This window comes from Anser anser, assembly GCF_964211835.1.
Source record: "Anser anser genome assembly, chromosome: 3".
NCBI lineage: Eukaryota > Metazoa > Chordata > Aves > Anseriformes > Anatidae > Anser > Anser anser.
The window spans coordinates 85,993,555-86,015,717 of NC_139722.1; the positions used below are offsets into that span (position 1 = coordinate 85,993,555).

The 22,163-nt window shown below is 41.6% G+C and overlaps 1 protein-coding gene across 3 annotated transcripts in view; it reads left to right on the top strand.

Annotated features, from left to right (window-relative positions):
• Positions 1 to 22,163, top strand: part of LOC310898120 (uncharacterized protein) — a 515,041-nt gene that overhangs the window by 623 nt on the left and 492,255 nt on the right. For all 3 annotated transcript variants that reach the window (XR_014582974.1, XR_014582975.1, XM_083832600.1), the window contains exon 2: positions 17,406 to 17,585. The gene's annotated coding sequence lies outside the window, so the exon portion shown is untranslated. The remainder of the gene's footprint in view (positions 1 to 17,405; positions 17,586 to 22,163) is intronic.

Below are 22,163 nucleotides of genomic sequence, written 5' to 3' on the forward strand. Positions count from 1 at the left end.
GAATCAAAAGTAACTGATCTTTATTTTCTCCTGATAAATGCTGCTATTGATTTCTCTAGTACCTAAAGTCCCGCTTTAAGAAAAAGCACTTAAACACTTGTTTAAATCAATCTCTATTCAGAAAAGCGTGTGAGGGCAGGCTTAGTTTAAGGTCCTCTGTGGACCGCGTGGAGTTTCCTGTGTTATAAGAGTACTTATGTTTTCATGAGAGTGTTTAGTCCATTAGGCATGGTGTCAATTATCCTTCGTCCACCACTCTCCTTGGTCTCAGATTATGATAAAAGTACTCCCTCCAGATGGGTTTGTGGTTCAAAGGTGGGTTAACCCCCAAGGCCTCTGGGAGACTGATGTTTGGACTGCCCTCCTAGAAGATAAGAGTGCCTCTTCCCCTTCTCACCTTCTTTACTCTGGCTCCCTTGTTCCAGACAGAGGGCTGCAGCTGTTCTGGTGATCCTGGTTGGAAGTGGTCACTGCTGTTCCTGGCCCAGTGGTGGCATTGCAGAGCAGGATGAAGGCCAAAAGTTTGTTGCCCAGGAATGGCCTCTTGTGTCTCACAACACCATGTAAAAATGCTGTATGTTCTGCACACAAGGCATTACTGATTTGAGGTCACACCATTAGATTTCAAAACCATATTCTGTCTGTGATTTAACATTACCTGAACTGTAATGCACCGGATCCTTATTTAGAAAAGGAGTTTGGATGCTGAATTTCCAAAGATGTGGCTATATTTATATCTGGGAATTGGTCTGTCCTGTTTTAGCGAGCGTGACCAGCTGAAAAATGTAGATCCTGAAAAATGTAGAGTTTTAACGACACTGTCTCTAATGAAGTGTGTTTGTCATTAGGTTTCAGATTTGGGTCCCAGGTCCTCAAGAGCAACTGACAGTGCATGGTATTGCTAGACTGATCGTTTCTCTTATCTGATAAACATGGAGACATTTAGTAAAATAACGTCTATCTTTACATAAGCATTTTTCATATGGGGCATTGCAGAACATTAATGGGAGTAACTGGAGGGTGGAGGTAAATCCAAGGTTTACAGACTGATGTGCATCCACAGCAGAAGAGTGTTTGGTACAGGGGGTATCAGCTTTCTCCTAAGACCTTCAGGTGAAACTACAGTGTAACTAAGAAGAGGCAAAGGAGATTGTTAATTCATTCCTCCTTCCGTTACTGGATTATAAAACATTGCCCACCAGCCTTTTATGTGAAAAGCCAAGATCCACCTTCTGCAAGGCTTTCTGCACTTACATATGTGCCACAGTGGGAAGCAAAAACTCACGCCCTGCATTCTCATATCTGCATTAGCTGCTCATAGAATAAGTTTGACTTGTACTGAATTTTATCTATTTATTTACTGAAGGCCCTACACAGCATATAGTATATTTCAGGCTGAAATTTGGGACCAAACTCTCATCTGACTGCAGATCTAATCAAGAAACTGTCTTTTTACATCCCTGGAGCTCTAACACTGTGTGAGACTTAATGTTCATGGGGACAGAAGCTTCTATTTCTGTTCTTTATCTTCAGAAGATATCTGTTCTTTTGCTATTTCAGAAACATAGGAATTGCCTCTGCAGGACTACACCTGGGATTGGGTTACCCTAAGATTTGGGCGATTTATAGAACCTGCAGGAGAGAGTTTGTTCTGATTAGAAGTTTGTCTAACTCCTAACAGCATAATAGCTAAAGATTGGTTTTATGTCACTAAAACAATCCAGATATTGTTATGTTTGTATAGTTCAAATTGTCCTTAAGGCAAGTATAGGTGGGCTTCACTTCGGATTGCTTATGTGAGTGCTTCGTAGGTCTGTGAAAGTATTTGCTGTTCCTGTGACTTAAGAGATCAACTATTGCTCAGGGCTCAAATGTGGTTTTGTGTATACAGCCTTTGTGTGTGCTGCTAAAGGTCAAGGATTACAAAAAGCTGTTTTTAACACATGTATAGAAGGATATATATTTTTTTCAGACAAGATAAAGATCCCAAGAACAGTTAATTTGCTGGTGCAGTGTAAAAGCCTTGGTGACCTTTTGAAATTGAGTGTAACTGAATTCCAGTCTTCATTGAAACTTCTAAATACCTCAGCGCTTTGTGAGGTGCTCTTGCCTTCTGGCACTACGTGATATATTAAAAAATACAAAGTATTTTGGTTATGTATTTAAAAACATCTGTGACAAAATGTGGAATATAGGAATATATGTTTCTATGGATTTTTTTTTTTGTGGTATACTGTGAGCTCTCTGGGAGTGGTTATGCCAGGCTGCAAGCTTCCTTTTGGTTGCAGGGTCAGCCCTTGCCTTTTTCCTCTCTGTGTACCTCCAGTGTGGGCTCTAATTTGATGGCATGGCTGTACAAGGCTGCCAGTATAAAGGCTGTCAAAATCTGAGTTGTTTCCCTGTACGTGTCGTGCTGAGCAAGATGAAGTGGGTGGTGTGTATCCTGTATCAGTGAATTACAGGATCGAGTTATCACAGTTGTCTGCCGCTCAAAAAATGAGTGACACCTCTATATGTGGTACAGCGAAAAGGTGTAGGAAGCTGAATTGGAATGTTTTCCTTCTTAAATCCTCAAAGCTGCTCAAAGATTAGGGATTCATATCGAAGTCCACCACTTCTAGGTAGTCTGTAAGAACCCATGAACATAAAAGATGGGTTTTTGTTTTCAGGGTACCCTACCACGAGGAGCCACAGAACCCTCCTGTGGGCCCTTGTCACGTTGTTGTTGGCCTCATGACTTTGTCAAGCTGTGTCCTTGGTTCAAGTAGCTTGTAATGCTTCTTGTGTGTGCTTTCTTGAACGTTTCTTGTGGACGCGTTCACACTCTGCCAGCATTCTGTGGCCACCATACAGTGTGTGGCGCTGCTGGAGGTCTTAAAATTTGTGCCTGCCCCTCTCACTGATGCTGCTGCCTTGCGGACACTCCTTGCAGCTCTGCCATCTTCTCCGAATAAGAGCAAATGGACTAGATCTTCAATACTGATATTGTAAGATGCCCACAACAGAAAATGCACTACAGATCTCCTTTCTCCCATATCTATTTTTTTTTTCATAGCTACGTGGTTTTATTTAGAAACTTTAAGTAATGCTGGTATTGGAAATGCTTTTGGTTTAGATCATGAGAGATATCAGTGGTGCTTATTCAGCCAGCTGTCCTGCACTAGGACTTTAGCAGGCCACTGGGGTGGAGTGTGACAGATTCAGGGCCAGTTCCATAACCTCCCACTACGTTATTTTTGAGACAAAACAAGAAAAGGCAGTCTTAGGCCTCTGCAGAGATCCCAGGTAATGTCTTTTGCAAATGAAAATGATATGCCTGTATTTGCAGCTATCTTAACTTTCCAAATTTGTGTACTTGTAATTGCAGTAGAATATTCTAGCTGGATTCTTGCTAGAAAGCAGGAGTTTCACACACATCTATGTATATCTATATATCCTAAGGAGATATGAAGATAAAAGGGGGTATATATAAAATATCTGTTAAATTCCCTGTTGTGTGTGAGATCTATGACTTCATGTCATACAAAAAGTGACATTATCTGAACTTGTATCCAATGACTTTTCTTTTCCTTTCCAAGTTATGTCAAGGCCAGTGTCTTACTTTATCTTATAAAAAGTTTAAGAAGTCAACTTTTTGGGTAAATTGGTTCCCCCCTCTTGTGAGTAATAAACGAGAAAGATGGACTAGATGCTATACTTCCACTGCACTGATGTCTGTGGTTAAAATGGAAGTTGATGGATGGTAATGAAAATATCTGCTTTGAGTAGTTTTTATAGCAACCCTTCATCAAATTGAAGTCACTGCTCTTTTCTCAGAAAGAAACTTTAGCATTGTATCATGGCCACAGCCTTGCACTTGATGCTGAGTTCAATAAAAAAATAAAGGTAAATTGATGAAGTAGGATCCACCAGCTAAAGTTAGGTGGGTCTCCTTGGGAATATTGCATCAAGAAGTGCTGAGGGCTACTACAGATTTCAGATGTCGAATCTGTCTTTAGTAAGACATTTATTTTGCTTTTGTTTAAATTAGTAGCAAAATATGAAGTAGACTCTGAAAACTGTCTTTTAACAGTCTTTTTTCTCCAGTGTGTTAAAATCTATCTAAAATGCTAGGATCTAAGTTTCATTTTACTTGAGTCTTTATTCTTTTGGTTAATATAAGTCACATGTACTTTGTCCATAGCTACCATGTGATTCTGAGTCACCTTTCTTTATTATTTCTTCGCTTTGATGTTTTGAGATGCCTGCAAGCTGTTATGGCTAATTTGCCCATGGAGAAGGTTTATGAAGAAACTGAGCAGAGGCAGGTCCTAGGGAAAGTTACGCACGCTCTCAGCCAACATTAGAAAAGTTCATTTCCTTTTGGAGGTGTATATTGTGTGTAATTATGCTTCATGTATAACTTTCAGTAGATCTCACAGACGGCAGAGACATTGCATCCCTTTTAAACCTTTGGTATAGTAACCTTAATATGGGCTGTTACTCTTCTGAATTCCCCAGCAGATGTTCAGGTTGATGAATGCCTCAAAAGGCTTTTTTTTTTTTTAATTATAATTACTGACATGCCAGCATTTGTTCCATGATTGAGAAAATTGGTGGATGCTTAACAGATCAATGTGAGCAGGTTTCATCCTTGCAAATTAGCATGGGTAAACCGTAATTGCCATTTGCTTTTTTTTTCCCCTTGGACAACCAAGCGATCCAACTAATAGCAGAGGATACCCTCTAGGATACAGGTGGTGCTGCCTTTGGAGGGCTTTTTGACTTGCGTGTGGGTAGCCTCTCTTCACAGATACACCTGCTCAGGAGAGCTACCAGGCTTGCCTTCTCTTCCTTGCAAACAGCAAGTTTAATGTCTATTTATCTCAGGAAGGCCTGCTTTCCCTGCACTAGTGCTAGCTATAGACCTGGGTTAAGTGCAAAGAGTTCCAGTACAGGAGGCAGATGGTCTGGGTTAGGAGATGAGCCAAGAGAAGTGGATTTGAACAACGTATATAGTAATTCTGACTTTGTTATATGACCTTAAGCAAATTGTTTCTTCTTTTGCACTTTAATTTTCTCTGAGCTGCAGGCGGACTGTTTCTTGTTCAGAGGCACTTAGCCCAACAGGTCTAGCTTTATTCAAGCTTTTATCCTCTAGGCAAAGCCTCTACATAGGCTTCTGGAAGCTCATCTAACTCATTGGGTAAGCTAATCTGTGGCTCCTGAGCTGCTTCTGTCAAGCCAGGGCAGCTCTGTCTTGTTAAACACTGTATGCCTGCAGGGTTTCAGGTTTGATCCAAAACCCTATGGGTCTCTTTTCACTAATTCCACTGAGCTTTGGATCAGGAATTTAATGCTTTGTGGGATGTTTTCAGCGTGGGAAGCATGCATTCATTCCTGGCGTTTCAGCGCACTTTCAAGCTTCTGACTGATTGCTATTTACAGGCTTTGCATTCTAATGACTTATAAATTTCTAAAATGTAAGTAGAATTATTTAGGTTTCCTGGGGATGCAATTCTAGACACACCTGGTCTAATTAGAGGTTTAATTTCTCTCCCGAGTTAAAGACTAAATCCTTTTAACTCTCTGGGGAGACAGAACAAAAATGGTTGTGAAGTATTGAGCAGAGCCAACAACAGAAAGAAAAAGGTATTGTAGGATGGCCATTAAAATCTGCAAAACACTGCCACGGATACAGAGTAAGATGGCTCAGAGGTTCTATATCAATCTATCTCCATAGCAGGCTTGTTAAAGCAGGAGAAATAATTTTGAGGCATGCAGTTTTGCAGACTTAGCTGTAGATTAATAACTTCTGCATGTGACTTGTTTTGTTTTCCTGTTGCTGGAGGGTTGTTCCAGTTCCATCTTGCTCTGAGTGATCCAACTGCAACTCTTGACCATAGTTACTGTGTTAGTGGTCCCATGGGTTTAGGAACCTCCCTTACAGCTCAAGGCTCTTTGTATGGAGACACAGTAGGGTCAAGGCCAGGTGTACGTCAGATTTTGTGCTTGAGGTTGCACTTGGGATAAATTCAGGTCCTTCAATCTCAAATTATGACCCCAAAACACTTGTATAACTAGTGCTTAAACCCTTGAGGCTCCTAACCTGCACAGGGGCATTCCTGCTTGACTGAAGTTTCCCAAGTGTTAGCACTGTCCCTCTGCACATGCCAGGAATTATCCTTGCCTTGACAAGTGAAGCAACTTGGCTTTTAAATAATGTCTGAACCCTTTTCAGGCTCAGAAATCAAGTTGTTCTGCCTCTGGCTTGCGGGCTGCTTGATTCTGTTAAGTGCTCAGGGAGTGGGCCTGTGGTAGCAGTTACCCTACAAAATGCAATTTTATGTCATTGAGTTCTTTTTACTCAGAGATTAGAGGAGGGTAATATTGCTACCGAATGTGGTATATTGAAGTTCTGTCCTGAGAGTGTTTGATTGTGGTCTAGTGGTAAGATAGGTAGCTGGGAGGAGGCAGGCTTGGTTCTCTTTGTCTTCTAGTTGCAGTTTATTCAGTGTTGAAACCAAAATATGGACTTGGTTTGTCTGAAAAATCAGCTTAAAAGAAAGAGTCCACTCAGCTACAAGAACTAAAAAGGTAGTAAATTGTGAGTAAAGTGCAGTTGAAAACCAATTCTACTTTCTGTGTTCAGAAACAGTAAGCCATAAACAATATAGTCAATCTTTGTTGTATATTTTGGATTAAGCCCTTAGCCAATAGCACTTGCTAATGTTCTGAAGCTGTCTCTTACGGTACCAAAATGCACAAGAAAGCTGAACTCAAATGCTACCAATAAAACAGTATTCAGTGGAGCAGAAAACCAAAAGGAAGGGGTATGAAGTTTGGTTCTAAATTAACTTCTTTCTTCAGATCAGTGAAATAGACAGTACACTCTCACCAGCTCATAGACAGTGTTTGGTTAAAATTATTCTCAAGTAGTTTTTTATATTTACAGTGGAGGGAGAGAGTAACCTAAGTATCCCCAGCTGTTGCGGTGCTATCTTCAGAGTACTTGACTTCGTGAGTCTTCTCAGGTGATAATTATAGGTTTTTCAGTACTTCTTTGTTGAAAAGGCAGACAGATGATCATTTTCCTTCTGCAGATTTTTATTTTTATTTTACTTTTGCTCTGTATTTATTTCTGAAGAACACTTATGCTCTCGCTGAAGTGCTCAAATTATGGGGAGGAAGGATAGCAAATTAGAAGCTTGCATGGAAGGAGCTGTATGCACACATAACTGACCCTCTAAATGGATTTTCCGCCGAGCGCTTACAAAAAGCTCATTAGTTATTCTTGACATATTGGTGTGATGAGCTTCCTCAAAAGGATGAAAAATTAGACCTCATCGCCTGGGAGACATGGGAGAGTGCTAAATGCTGACAGTAATTGCCTTGTCAAATAGTCAAGAATAACAAGACATCAGGTAAACAACTTTTCATTGTTTCATCTATATTATTGTAATATTACTCTCACTTGCTGCCTTTGTTTTTGAGGCTTTTCATTTTGATGGCTCACGCTTGATGCTACCGGTTCTGTTGGTGATTTGGCCTTTTTAGTTCTGACTTCCCATATATTTTGAGCCATGTCTAATGGTCAGGAGTAAAACCTTACTACCTAGCTTTCTCTCACTTGAATTTTTGAATTACATTACATCTTCAGCAGTGCTTTGTGGTGGCTTCCACTCAATGTGGTCTTCCCTCAGTTCTATTCAACATTTTAGTTAAGGCAGTATATTACTTTGGTGGACTTGCAGAGCAACAGTGCGCTGGCCATATTCTGCTGCCATTAAAGCCAATTATGAAATTCCAGAAATTTGTTTGACTCTTGGTGAGATCTTCCAAAACCTTGGTACACCTAAAGCACAAAGTAGAATCTGGCATCTTTTGGCAGTGTTTAGTGGTATGTAGCAAGTGGAAAAGAATCACCAGGATAACAACCCCTACGAAGAATTTTCTGCAGGGATTAATATTTTCTAGCCCTCATGCATCTCTGAAACTGACTTTTACTTCTGATGGTAAATCGGTTTTGAGAGAAGTGTAATTTTTTTTTCTTTCCTCCTTTAAAGAAACTGCTGTATGCCAGCAACCTAGGGTTTGGCAGAGGGGCAGTACGCAGGTCAGTGACTCCTCTTATTTTCTCCCTGTGAAGCTACTCGTGCTTGCTGTCTGCCTAGGCACGGCAGAGGTTTAGATTAGCAGTAAATTTTTGGAGAGGCCCATCTGGGGTCTCCCAAACTCCCACCATCTGAGTCAGACGCAGTCAGACTTGCAGGGTAAATATTGTCATTATATGCCTCAAGATATCCTGCGACTTGGGTACACAGCCAGTACTGCACAAATATTGCCACTCAGGCTTCCCAGTGCTGGCACTGCTGGATATTTCCAAGCTCTCTGCGATGAGTGGATTCTGGTGTGCTTTTATACTTAAAAGCTTTTCCCTGGCTATTTTTTCTCCACTTTTTTTTTTTTTGTGTGTGTGGGGGGATTGATGCTCATTGTCATCTCTGCCCCCATGTCTCAGGTATCTGTATTATTCTGGTCACGGAAAAATGCTCTTTAGCCAAAGTTATTAATGATTAGAAACGATTATTTGCTGAGTTTTCAAATCTGAATATGGAAGGAGTGTTTGAAAATCTTCAGTTTTCTGATAGTTTCACTTTTGACTTCCAGGTAATGTTGCCTGTTATCCCTCTCTTTACAGAACACCATTAACTTAAGTAGAATAATCCAAGTCTGTTTACATCAGCAGACTGGGAGCCAGCACTTGGCTCGTATCTATTTGCTCTGAACATATATATATGGCAGACGCAGAAGAGGTATCCCTCCAGCGCTGCCTGGTACAAATTGATTTGACTTTTGTCAGCCGGGGCAGGGTTGCGGGTGTGAGGTTGGCAGGTGAATCCGAACGGGGCCAGGAGGCTTGAACAGGACCAGGTGGGTGCCCTCGTGCGTTATATCTCAAGGTGATCACTAGATGGCAACGTTACATAGCTGAAAGGCACCGTACCATCTCGTTTCAAACGTAATTGTTTTCCTTGTTGCTATCATCAGCGGATGAAACGGTCTCTTTCACTCAGGTTATTCAGCCAGGGTGGAAGATTTCCATCAGCCTGCTGCAGCTTACACAGCCGATCGCAGAAATTGGGTAACTGTTTAGGGACCTCCTGTTGGGCTTTCTCGGTTAGTTTAAGGACGGGCCGTTCTGCACCAACAAAAATCAGTGACAAGTTCTGCTGTACTTACTGCTCCTCAGGCAATGGTCTGCGTTTTGAATAAAGATCCTTTTAGATTTCTAGTTAAGTAAGACTATTCCTGCTTTGTTTTGTAGTTAAAATATGCGTTTGAAGTTGTAATGACACCTGACAGCCCTAAGCTCGGTTCGAGACAGTTTCCTTATGCACTGCCGCAGTTTTGTCCACTCTGGTGGTAGAACAAAGTGTGATTTTTTTTTATGTGACCTTTTTAGTGCAGAGTGCTTTCTAGGTTCTGTACAAGTAAACAAACTGAACCTGAGCATTGCATGCTTTAGACACAAACTCTTATGTGATAATGCAATGTACTTATTCTAAGCGTCAGAGTAAACAAGCCTTGTGCCAAAAGCAGAGTGATGTGGATTCCCTGGAAGGTGTGGGTTGGAGGGATTAGAGACCGAGTGTGCACCGAGATCTTTGTCGTGGAGTTCTGGGAGCTTTGGTTCAGAGGTTCCTGAGCATCACAGGTTGTGCCAAAAGGGAACTTACTGGGGCCAAAAGTCCCTCCCTGAGTTTCTCCCTCCCTGATGTTTCTCAGGGTAGTGGTTATCTTCAGCTCCTGCCTTGGCTGTTTCCAGAGATGAGGACGCAGAATCTCTTTGACGTGTAAAAATATAGTAGTAGAGGGATAGATTTCTTAATTATAACAGATCAAAACAAGATTAATCATTTGTGGGTTAAAGAAAGATATTCCTTTAAATACAGTATGAAGGTTGAAGGCTCACCAGTAGCAAATGAACATTGTAAAATAGTGATTTCAGTAAATTTCATGAGGACAGTGACTCCAAAGACATGGAGCCATTTGTTCCAGATACACCATATCACACAAGAATTTCTTTTGCAAGCTCGAAATTATGGACAGGGAGAAGACCATGTATATACATCAGGATATAAGTAACCACGAGATCCTGGTGTCAAAAGTAAGCGTAGGATATTTCTGATAAGGTATTTCTACTAGAGACAGAAGAGGGTTAATGCTCTGTGGATGGTCATCTCTGATGCTGTATATACTTCTGGCCACCCCGTCTTTAAATAAGTTTAACTTGGGCTAAACCAGGTGTTAATACAGCCCCAGGACGTACAAGAAGAGACTAAGACAACTTTTCTTGTTTAACCAGAAAAATGAAACAGAGCGTTTAGGGAGACAGTGGGCAGGGGGAGAAGGGAAGAGAGAAGCTAAAGGGTCATTTTAGTAAAAGAGCAAATTGGATATGAATTAGGCATACAATCTGGCTAGAAAATGTTATTCCCTGCTGAAGCAGGGAGGTCTAAATGAACTTCTGAGACACAGTGCAGGCCAGAGAAACCTTACTGATGTTCTTCTTCAGTAGGTTATATGGCCTGGTCGAGTGTTGAGGACTGATCTTGTCACCCCTTTTCATTCCTCAAACATATGAAACTGAAATATTTGGTGTTCTAGCGAATTATCATGCAACTGCGGACTGTACTGTGGCTCTGTATGAGTCTACTTTGGAAGGGATTGCATGCTGGATAGCTCAAAGAGATGCTGTGCTTGAGACACTTGTGGTTTGCAGGGTTGCTGTGGGAATGTTTAATAATAGTACTATCTGCTGACTCTAGATATGGGGATTTCAGAAACTGAATGCTACCTATATCTTGATTCTCTTACTGGACTTAATCTCTCATCACATCTCTGCCAAGCTGAAAAGTTCTGCCAGCAGTAGAATTATTACTATTATTATTTTAGAAATTGATGTTAAAAGGAGAAGATTTAAAATCTCCTTTCATTTTCATGCTGCTCCTGTGGTCTGGTTTCTGCAGACAGAAACTGGTCTGAAAGTTGCAGGATGAAATAAAGAGTGCCAAGACTATTGTATCTCCTACACAGATCTTCAGGTATGTGCGGCAGCCCTCCACATGTTTCCCCTTTTCACTTCTACACCTGAGAAGACAAGGTATGGTCTTGTCCACGGTCTGTGTAACACAAGATGATAATGTCAAATGGCTGCACCTTTCCAGTGCTCTGATCCTCAGCTCCACAGAGAAGGAGGGGAGACATTCTGCAATTTGCATCTTTGTAGTGTAACTAATGTAGGCAGTGGAAATTCCAGGCACGTCGACGCACGATTTCGCTTTCGTCTTTTCATGGAAATCCGTGCAGAACGCACGATTTTGCAGAGACATCCACAAGGAGGAGCCCCGCACTTGCTAAAGCTCCAGCTCTGTCCTGTTTCACTGCTGCATCCACCGAGGGCAGCCTTGTCTTGAAGCGTAATTAGTTCTGAGGAAGAATTTTATCAGCTTAGTCTTTGGGGAGCAGTAGCATGTAAACACTTATTAAAATGTTATTTTGGGGTCATAATTCTGTCATGAGTTCAACTTGACAGATGCAGATAGAAGAAGAGGTTATCTCTCCATGGGGACTGTTTGTGTTTCCTTCTCAAGATTTGCATTAAATGATGCATTTCCCTTCGGTCTGTGAGATCGTAGGAGGAGAGAGGACATTTTCATATATTAAGAAAGTGCATTGCCTTTTAGAGTGAGAAGGATGTAGACAGCATAGATTCTTATAAGCAAGATTTTCCTTCTGGTAGCTTCAGAAAGAAACATAATAGTCATTAATTGACACAGACATCATGTCTCTTTTTCTTTCTTCTTTTGTTTATTTTCATTTATTTTTCCTCCCCTCCTTGAAAACTGCCACTCGGGGCTTTTAATTTAAGCTATTAGAAGGGACAAAGGAAATCAGTTTTCAGCTTTATGATCTTCCAAAGGATCTCTATGGATTGTAATTAGATTGCTTCATCCCTGGAGGTCTTCAAAAACCGTGTAGATATGGAACTTAGTGACATGGTTTAGCGTTGGACTTGGCAGTGCTACATTAAAGGTTGGACCAGATGGTCTTAGAGGTCTTTTCCAACCTGAATGATTCTGTGATCTCTGTGTTGCGGTTTCCTTTTGTTAGAAAGAGGACCACACTTGTCCTTGCTTTCTGCTCCAAGGATGAGTTTTCAGCGGAAAGGTCCCTTGTGCACTGCCTCATGTGAGAAGGGCATGGTTACCTATGGGTTACATGGGAGAATACCGTAGGATGCATTGGCCATCCTTCAGTTTTGTGGCTGGGGAATGACTCCACTTGTACTACAGACACAAATCTACTGTGGTGAAGGCAGATCGGTGGTGGCTTTGGGGCTCTCTGCCGCTGATTCTGGATGCAGTGAAGGGGATGCTGCGTGACACCGTTCTGTTACCCGTTGCTGAGCATGTACTTCCTTGGGCAGTGTTGGAAAAGTGGCAGGGTTAGAGCCGTGTAGCTTCCTGCCTTCCCCTGTCCTCTCACTGAACTTTTATTCTGGGGCAGCCCTAGTAGCCACGTTTTGATTTTGCTTATATAGGTTTTAAAACAGTGTGCCTGCACTGGCAGCAGTGATGCTTCTCCTAATTTGGAGGGATGGCTGAGCTGACTCCAGGAGATCCTGATGTTCAGAGGACCTGCTGATATCAGTGTTGTCATTCCTGGACACGGGTGCCTGCCTCTGAGGGAAGGCTATGCAACTGTTCATCGCTGCTAAGTGAACACACACAGTTTCTAGTGCTTTCATTTATACCTACTTAAAACTGTGTTCTGTTCCTTAGTGCTCATTAGCAGTGATAACATCATCTGATTGTCCCAGCATGATGTGGTCTTTTGTGATTGATTAAATGCAGAGGTAAATTTGAGACATTAAATTGGCTGCAGAAGTGGTTTCTTGCAAGTGGACCATGGAAAGTAGGAATAATTGCTATTCTACAGTAAACCACAGGGGTCTTTGTCCTCTCTCTCGATAGAGGTTTAGATGTGTTGTGGCATTTTGTTTTCTCCATGGCTCTGTAATGAAGAAGGATTAGTTTGTGATTATGGAAAGGAGCAGCGTGTGGGTAGGTGTCAAGAGATTTGTGTTGTGCCTTGGCTGCCTCTGTCAGACTCCCTGCTTGTGTCGAGGTAAGCATCTTTGCCTCAGCGCTCAATATATAAAATGAAGCTAACGTGACTTTGCAGTTGCCTGGGGACACCAAAGGCTCAGTACAATGTTAAAAGATGATAATGACCACCAGCAAGGAACCTCTGGAGAGGGGTTATACCGAACAGTTTGTTCAGCTCAGTAGGAGAGGAAAAAAACAAAACAAACCAACACCGGAGTCCCTCTATATCCTTAAAGTCAGGCAGGAGTTGTGGAGCTCATGCCTCAGGGATTATGGAGGGTTTTGAGTGCTGAAGAAATGCAGGGCCAGGTTTTTGAAGGCTGTTTCCCTTTGCACATCTAGGTTGCCCAGGAGCTAGATGCAGAGAACAGGCTCTTTACCTGTGGTGTCTTGACCCAAAAATCAGTCTTCCAGTTCCCCTCAAGAGTTTATAGAAAAAAGTCTGCCTGGGACTTACTTGAGAGAGCACCTACTGGGTGTTTCTATTGAATTTAGGGGAATCATGGTAACTAAGCAGAATGGAAAAGGAATGGCTTGGAGACTATGGAAAGCTCTTCTAAGGATAAATAAAGAACTTCAGCTGTTGTATTTTTCATTAATGTCATTGTTTTGTGATTGGTGGAAGAAGGCCAGCTTGTGAGGGCTAGGTCTTTGTCCCCCTTCTCCCTGCCAGGTCCCCTGTGATCATCTGAGCCATTATGCATGTGCAGCATTTGGGCTATACTCTAATGCGTAGAAGCCTGGGTGGAAGTGAGATTAAATTCCCTCTTCCCTTCCCTCTCTCCGATGTCTGACTTCTGACAATACTGGTATTTCCTTCAAGGCCTGATTCTGCTTTGCACAGGCATCCAAAATGTCTGTCTGCTGTGCTGTGCAAGGTAAACAGGTGTGGGTCCTCCGGTCCTGAAGCCTTTTCCAGATTGTAGTGCTTGTGCTCTTTGCAAGTACAATTCACTTCAGTTCCTTCTGGAAAAACTCAGTAGGATAAGATAATGTCTTGTAGTGTTTAGTTGTATTTCCTTAGTGACTTCCCTGCCATGTAGTCCAGTTGAATAACAAAACCAGGTTTGTGGTTTTGTCTTGAACAGCAATAAAATGAACTCAAGCTGTCTGTGTACTGCTGTGTCAGTTGGTAGTCTCCCTGCTTGCTCCAGAATCAGATTTTTTCTCTTTTCTGGCTATTGGTGGTGCTGATGCATGGAAGAAATGCAACAGCTTGCATTTTGTAAGCAACGTTGATAGTATGGAGCAGAGACTAATAGAAATATGGCTATTCAAATACACAATAAATTAGGCAATGCTGACATGGACGTGATAAGATACAAATAGGTAGCGTTGCGTTGTTGTGCTTACTAGGGCAGTTTCTCCAGAAGCATAATCAAGTAGCTGATTCTCATGCTATTTCACTCTTCTTCCCTCTCTCCCTCCTGTGTACTTTTGTCTTCTCTCCAACTTAATTCTTGTGTGTGCTTCCTCCCGCTACGTCAGCCTTAAATTGTAAAGAGCAGCATTTTGAGGAGGGATTACTTCTTTTGAAAGAAGGAATAACAGTAGAAATTGGACATGGCTTCTTTTTCCAAACGCAGTCCCAAAGGACCCATGCTGACGTACACCTGCTAAGCACCCACAGCTGGAAGTCCACCTGAGCTGCTTCTGCAGACAATTCTCCCTTGGAAGACGCTTGACATGAAGCATGTTAGTGGAATGGGAGATTATGGACAGCAAAGTACTCTTGGGAGAGATTTGTTTGAAACCTGTTTATTTTCAAGGTGCTTTTGAAGCACGTGCTTCTTTCCAGCTGGGGCAGGGAGATGGGACGGAGGGATGAAGCTCAAGCTGTCCTTCAGCCAGCACACCTCTGCCAGCCGGCAGTTGCCATCTGCTCGGGAGGCAGCAAGGGCATAAAACACTCTTTGCTTCTGGGTGGAGTTGTATGGGGAAGGCTCATCTTGTATCCATGTGCTTCTTGAGCCCGGTATGCCATCACAGGAGAACAAGGAAGCACAGCTGAGAGCGTAAGGCCAGATTTGTTAGGAATCCTCTCTAATCCTTGAGGCTGTGAGAGAAAAAAGGCAGCGTGCTTCTGTTTCATTACAGGTTTCTGAGTCCATAAGACTCTATCATTTATTACTTGGTATGACTGTTAGGGTTTTAGTATGGTGGAGGACAGCCATCTGTGACTATGGCTTTGCCTAATTGTAGGTGACACTCACTCTCACCCCTTGCTTGCTTTAAAAAAAAAAAAAAGAAATGTTACAATTTAGAGCCTGAGATTTTTTTTCCCCTCTTTTAAGAGCAGTCATGTCTTCCCTCTAAGGAAACACCTGGAAAATCAACATTTTATGGTGTGCCAAATAAGTTCCTTTGAAGCGGCAAGGTGAGGCAGGTTGTTAAGTCAGACGCTTGCAGAGGATTTCTTCAGCTCAGTGAAATACCTGCATGGCCAGCAACAACCCCTTCCCTCTGCAGGTAGCTCTGAAGGCAAGATGAACATTTTGTTTTGTGTTGATCACTTCTCCCCACCCACAAGACTTATTCTGGACTGATTTACAAGCCTGAATACCAGCAATAAAATAAAGCCTTGAAAGGGATAATAGTGGAAAAAAGATTCATAACTGTATGTGGAGACTGTGGGCCGAATTTAGCTGTGGTGTTACTATTCTGGAATTTTATCTGCAAACGCGGGGAGTGATCTTGTGTGTATCTCTGCATATCCTTGTATATCTTGTTTCTGTCTGGTCTTAAGAGATAATAAGTAAGAGATATCTGCCCTCTAAATGTGTTTACATCAGCTCAGGTGTCAACTCTTTAAGGAAGGTTTGGGATTGGGAAATGATGTAAAACCCCAGATCTTGTGCTGATGGACTCCCCAAGAGATTTTACCACATCTTTGATATTCATGGCTCTAACACAGGAACTATGAACAGAAAATAAATAAAAAAGATAACTGGAGAAGTTTCATGTTGTGCTAACTTCCCAGAACATTGTCTTGAATAATTACAGTTGATATTTAACTGGAACACAAACTACTCTCATGAGCTTTTGTATTCCAAAGTGGGAGCTGAGAGAGAGGCTGGAGCAAGAGGCCACAACATCTCCAGAGCTGCTGTCACCTCATTTGCTCTTTGATTTATGATTTAAATGAATAAACAAAATCAAACCTTCTTGACAAGAAATATGATTTGTATTAAAGAGGTCATTAAGCAAGGCAGCTGCCTATTACTGAAGTCCAGTTAATGATTTCGTATGAGGATTTGCCACACTGTTCTTCCAGTGCTATTACCATTTTGCATATTTTAAAAGGCAAGATGCCATCCTGATTATGTCTGTTCTGCTTCATCTTTTACTTGTTAAGAGTGACCTAGTGTGCTGAGTAAGAAAATGCGTTGCTCAGTAAGCATGCTGTCTTCCAGTGCCCTTTTGATACTTTAGGCTGGAATTGGAGGTGTTAAATTCTTGGCTTTGATGGGGCCCATAATCTCCTATATTGCCTGATTTGGGAGACTTGCATTCAGTCGTTTGAAATCCCACAGCAGTGAAACTTAATATCCTGGTTGCCAGGCTAAATGTGCAAATTTTTTTTTAATATAAAAATGATTCTGATCTGTTAAGCTGGCCCTTGAGTTACAAAGTAACAGTAGACTATTTTTTTTTGAGCTGTAATTTCTTTAAATGCAGAGCCTAAGCCTAAAATCAGCAGCCTCCCTGGGAGGTGTTTGGGGGAGTGCATGGATTAGACAGATTTAACTGGGGTGTTTTATGTGTCAGTGTGTTGTTGGGCAAGTCCTTTTCTTAGGACCTCTCCCTCCAAATGGAGCCTGGTACTGATGGAATGTTTGCTTACACAGTGTCCAAGCGTGGTGGTTGTTTTGGAATTAGTCCCTGCTCCATCAGAAGTACTGGGGAAGGTCCCTGGGGTTTATCGCTGTTCAGGATAGTAACTGGGTGTTCTCAGTCTGGGGTTTCCCTGGTACGTTACCTCTGCAGCAACTGAGGCTTCAGAAGGAGAAAACACCACCAACATTCACAGGGACGTCCTTGAATGGCTGTTGTCGTTGCTTTTGGTCTCTGAGCTGTTTTTATAGGATCCTCAGCCCTCAGTTTTGAACCTGATCTCCCAGCATGATACAGGGCAGCTCACAGGGGTTAAACTGCAAAGGAACGTGTCTAATCTAAGTTAACCAGAGACGGGGAGAAAGTTCTGTCCTCATTTTACAGCATCTCATGGGATTCTTCTTATCTTTATTGTAGGTAGAAGGAAAAGCCCTGTAGGATTTGAAGTGTGACATGTGTCAGCTCTCTTCTAATGAAGAGTCCAAGAAGATGGTTGCTTTCTGCTCTTGAAACCATGGCAGAAATAAGCCTGAGGAACAACAATAACTTGTTTTATCACTGTCCTATACTGTTTCACAGCCACCCACAGAGAAACTGGTAAGCAGTGTCTCTTGATCCTGTAAGATGAATGGGCTCATGGCAAGACCTTAGTTAACAGATTTCAAATTCAGTGTCAGTATTTGCCTCTGGGTTTGAGCTATTTACAATGGGTTTTGGCTTGAAGTACAAACTGATGGTTGTAGGGAAATGTGGCGTTTTTGCTGTTGAAAGGAAGTATACATGGAGACTGCACGAAATAGGTGTGCTCTTCTAGCCACCTAAGCAAGTGGACTGACAGTCCAGTTGCTGTGTATTCAAATGTAGGACATCTAGCACAGTCGCAATGGCAGAATGTTTTCTGGAGAAGCTGTGCTTTATGGTATTTGAATATGGTATTTTAACTTCCACAGAAGATTAGAGGCAAGCTGTAAGACTTGCACCCCTCAGTATCTTTCTTCAAATTGAAGAAGCTAATCTATTTTAATCTCACTACCTCCCTCACAGCCCTACTAATTCAAGTAGTTTGCATGCATCCTCAAAAGGTGAGAAGGTATATTTGGTAGAATGAATTCTTATTTTTTGTTTTTCTTTGCATTTTCAGGTGTTTTTATTTTTGGTAGTCATTGGATCATTAGCTGCTGATCTTGCTTTGTTGTATGAGAAAGTATGTACTGCATCTGAAATCTGTGCAAAGTGCTATAGTATATCACCAATAGCCTGAAAATTTTCATTTTTAAAGGCTGAATCTTGCTGCTAACCCCATGTTTATGAATCCCTCATGTTTGCCAGCATTCTTCTCTCTGGTTCCTGAAAGTTGCTGTAGAGCTGATAAAGCTGTCAGAAACATGCTTTGGGTTCATTTTCTGTTAAAAAGAAAGTTGCACAAGAAAAAGGCACAACAGAAATAGATCAGCTCTGTACCTTCAAAGAGGCTGGTACTCTGATCAGGCTGAAAATTGTATGAGATGTGGCCTTATTGTGCTAGGGATAAAACCTGGCCTCTTGGTTCTGCTCTTGTAATATTTCACGTACATCTTCAAGGCGTAAAGAAGTCCTCCTCACAGTGAACGTAACGGTTCATCCTGCAAAATGCTGTTTCTCCTGGTGTCTGGTACTTTGTCATCCAGGAAGAGATTCAAGCAACTTTAGTGATGACTGGTGTGATGGGAAGGACAGTGGTTTTCAGTTCCTGTGTGGTTAGTGGCTGTGCTCTGGTTTGTGATGGACTTTGTATCAGGTAGGACTTGAATATGCAATGAATATAAATAAGGATGTTGGCATTTCAAATCTTCTTAAGAATACTTTTCTTTTGTAATGCAACATTTCTGGAAAGGAGTAATCTGCAGGAGCAAAGAGATAAAGGGGAAGTAGTAGGCTGTGTGAAGGAGGATTCTACTCAGAAATCTGTGGCATCTGTGAAGGCAAAAGTTTAGAAGAAGCTAAGTCAGCTGCTTTGTAATGTTCTCCCTTCCTTGTATTTACCATCTCAGTTCTAAAGCACACGACTGTGATGTCTTAATTCCTGCTGTAAGCACTAGGTAAGTTTGCTCGAGTGCCCAAGTCTTGTGTGAATGACCAAGCAGCACATTCTGTCTCCACAGGGCGTATTTTTAGTGCGGTGTTTGGGGAAACAAGGTGCAATTAGAACTAACCCATTAACTATAATAGCTCTTTATATACCATGCTGACTGCAGACCCCTGTGGGGGTCAAGGCATTGCCAATTAGCCTACATCTGTCCAGCAGCAAGGTTGTCTTTGATCTCTTAAGTCTAATCTAATTTTATTTGTAAGTAAAGCTGGAAAGCATGGTCTGAAAGAGATAAATGAAAATGTTACGAAATGGCCCTTACATGGCCCTGAATTTGGTAGTGTAATTGTTGGAGGATATATTTTTGTTTATATTGCGTTTTCTGCAATAAAGTGACTTTAGCTTTGTCAGCCAAGGTGGCATAACTCAAGAGCTGTTGGGTGCTAACAACTCTCTCAAGTAATAAAAGATATGTGTTATGAAAGGGTGCATGTGTTATGACTTGGGGACAGGCATTTTGTATGGTAATGTCAGTATTTTATTCATGGCCAGACTAGTAAGGATGTTGATGGAATAAAACAAAGGGTAGGTCCTTCAGACTGAGCCAGAAAAACTGCTGTGCTGCCTGATGAAGACAGTAGGCAAACTCAGCACGCCTTAATCCTGGTCGCTTAGCAGGCAGGTATTTATGTCTGCAAGTTGATTTATCTTTTGGAGAAAGTTCTTGCATTATCAACATCACAGAGTACCTAAATAATATTATTTAAAGATTACCTGGTGGGGAGAGTTTTCATTTTCTTCAGTTTTTCCCTGAGCATAAGGCAATCTGCTGTTAACATAGCATGTCTGGTAGGGAAGCTAGCCTCCGTGGATATATGGAGGGTGAACTGTTCGGCTGGACTCAAAGAGCAGTAAAATGAAGCAAACGCTCTGAAACTCGTCATCGTTAGGGACCTGCATAAAGGTAAATTCATTTTTCCTGTGGTTCTCATGCAAAAGACCGTTGAGGAAGGACTATTGCTTAGTGAGTTCCACACCAAGAATTGGTTCAGAAGATTGTTGTTATTATTTATTATGTTTACAGAATAAGGGAATACCTGCACAGTAAGTCTTATAATCTTACAATATTACTGGATTGATTTGTGTTGATGAAAACTGTCTCTCTCTGATCAAATGGAATTAAAAACCACACCAAAAAAATGGCTGATATAACAATGTTTTAAGAGATGACAAGCAGATGATGTTCATTTCCCCATATTTGTCTATTGTGAGGCAGCTTTTTTTTTCTGCCTAACAAAATAGACTCTAGGGAATGGTTTTCCCTGTATGTGGATCCCTGAATTTTTCTGACTAATGTATTATTGTCCTTCTATGGACTGGAACTGTGAGTACACTGAGACTATAAGAAGTGCTAGGGTAGTAGGATGAATATAGTCCTGGATTAGTTTCACCCACTTTCTTCTTTTTTCCCCTGCCCTCCTTACTCATTGTATACACTTTGGCTGGTATTATGTCTTCTACTCCAAAGCCTTCACTTCAGTTAACAGCCTCTCCACTGTCACCATAGATTCCTGTTACCTTTGTTTCTATTTACAGTGTGAATACACGTCCATCATTACATTGTCGACCATGACATGCTCAGTAACACAATAAATTGTCTGGGGAACTAGTCAGCTTCTAAGAAGAAATGTGCTGTGGCTGCTAATGGCTCCAAGGAAAAGGAATTTCATGAGGAGTGAAAACTCTGGTGAAGGACACAGCAGCCAGCACAGCGCATTGGGAAAACAGGAAGCCTGCAAGGGACAAGAAAAACGACAGAAATAGGAGACTTTTCTTCCCCTCTTGCTGATTGAGTGAAGGTAACAAGGTGTAATGTAGAAACAAGGTGTTGAGGTACTCATCGATTCATGGAGCTGGTTGATGGAGCAGTTGATCAGAAAGCACACGAGAGGTGTGGCTATGCTTGGCTTGGTGCCCAGCGGTGTGTGGGTCCTGAATCCTACAGATATTTTACAGGACTTTGAGCGTACTTTGGCTCAACAAGTTTGTTAGAGCAAGGGAGGATAAAAAAACCTCATTACAGCTGTTCTCAACATGGAGTAGGATAACCACATAAAAACAAGGGAACATGTTACCACCATGCTGTCATGAAGACTTGAGGATGTTCCACCTATTAGAAGAGACTGCAAAGAAGTCATTTTGGTTTCTTTTGCTACCCAAAGGCTAAGAGATTACTAAAAGCAAGAAGAACCTGTCCAGAAGCTGAAGTTACGTTAGATCAAAAATTACTCAAGCTCTGGCAGGTTATGTATTAGAAGTCAATGAAGTTTTTTGTCCAAATTTTTTGTTCTGTCAACTATCCCAAGAGATAGAAATTTCAATAATTAGCGAGTTTCTTCAAATATATCTGAAGCATGAAGCCTGCCAAAAAATGTGAGGTACAAGAGGAATACTTAAAAATAAGACCATTGCAAGGAAATCTAATGAATTCCTTGTGCTGTTGTTCTCCGTGAAATAACCTGGGGAGATTTCCCATGCCAGAACCCTTCTCGTTGGGTACTTTTGAGAGCGTGTGACCCCTAGCTGCAAGTTACCTCTGTCGCTGAGAACCAGGAGGTAATAAATGTTTTGACCAAATTCAAGAGGATTTCAGAGTGGCTTGGGAATTCTAGGCCTGTAAGTCTGATAAACTTATATAGCAAACAGTAGAAGCTATAATTTAAAAAAAAAAAAAAAAGGAATTAGTCTGTCTGGATAAGTGTTGTGTACTTAGGATGAGTTAAGGTGCACATCTGCATTTGCACAAAAATGCAAATGTGTTACTGTTCTTTGTAGGAGTCAACAGGCTTTTAGATAAAGGTGATCTGTGTGGTACAGTTGTCTTTGTCAGAAACATTTCAAAAAATCACCTTCCTTGTTAGAGGATTTTAAGGAAGCTAAGCAGCTGTGACACCAGAGGGACAATTCTGGTATGGATAGATAATTGGCTGGAGGTTGGAAAACAAGATCAACGGTCAGTTCTTGCAGCGGAAGGAGATCAGAGGAACGTGTGCTGGGACTGTGCTATTAGCTCTGCTCGTAAGTGACTCGGAGCAGCTGCTGCTGCT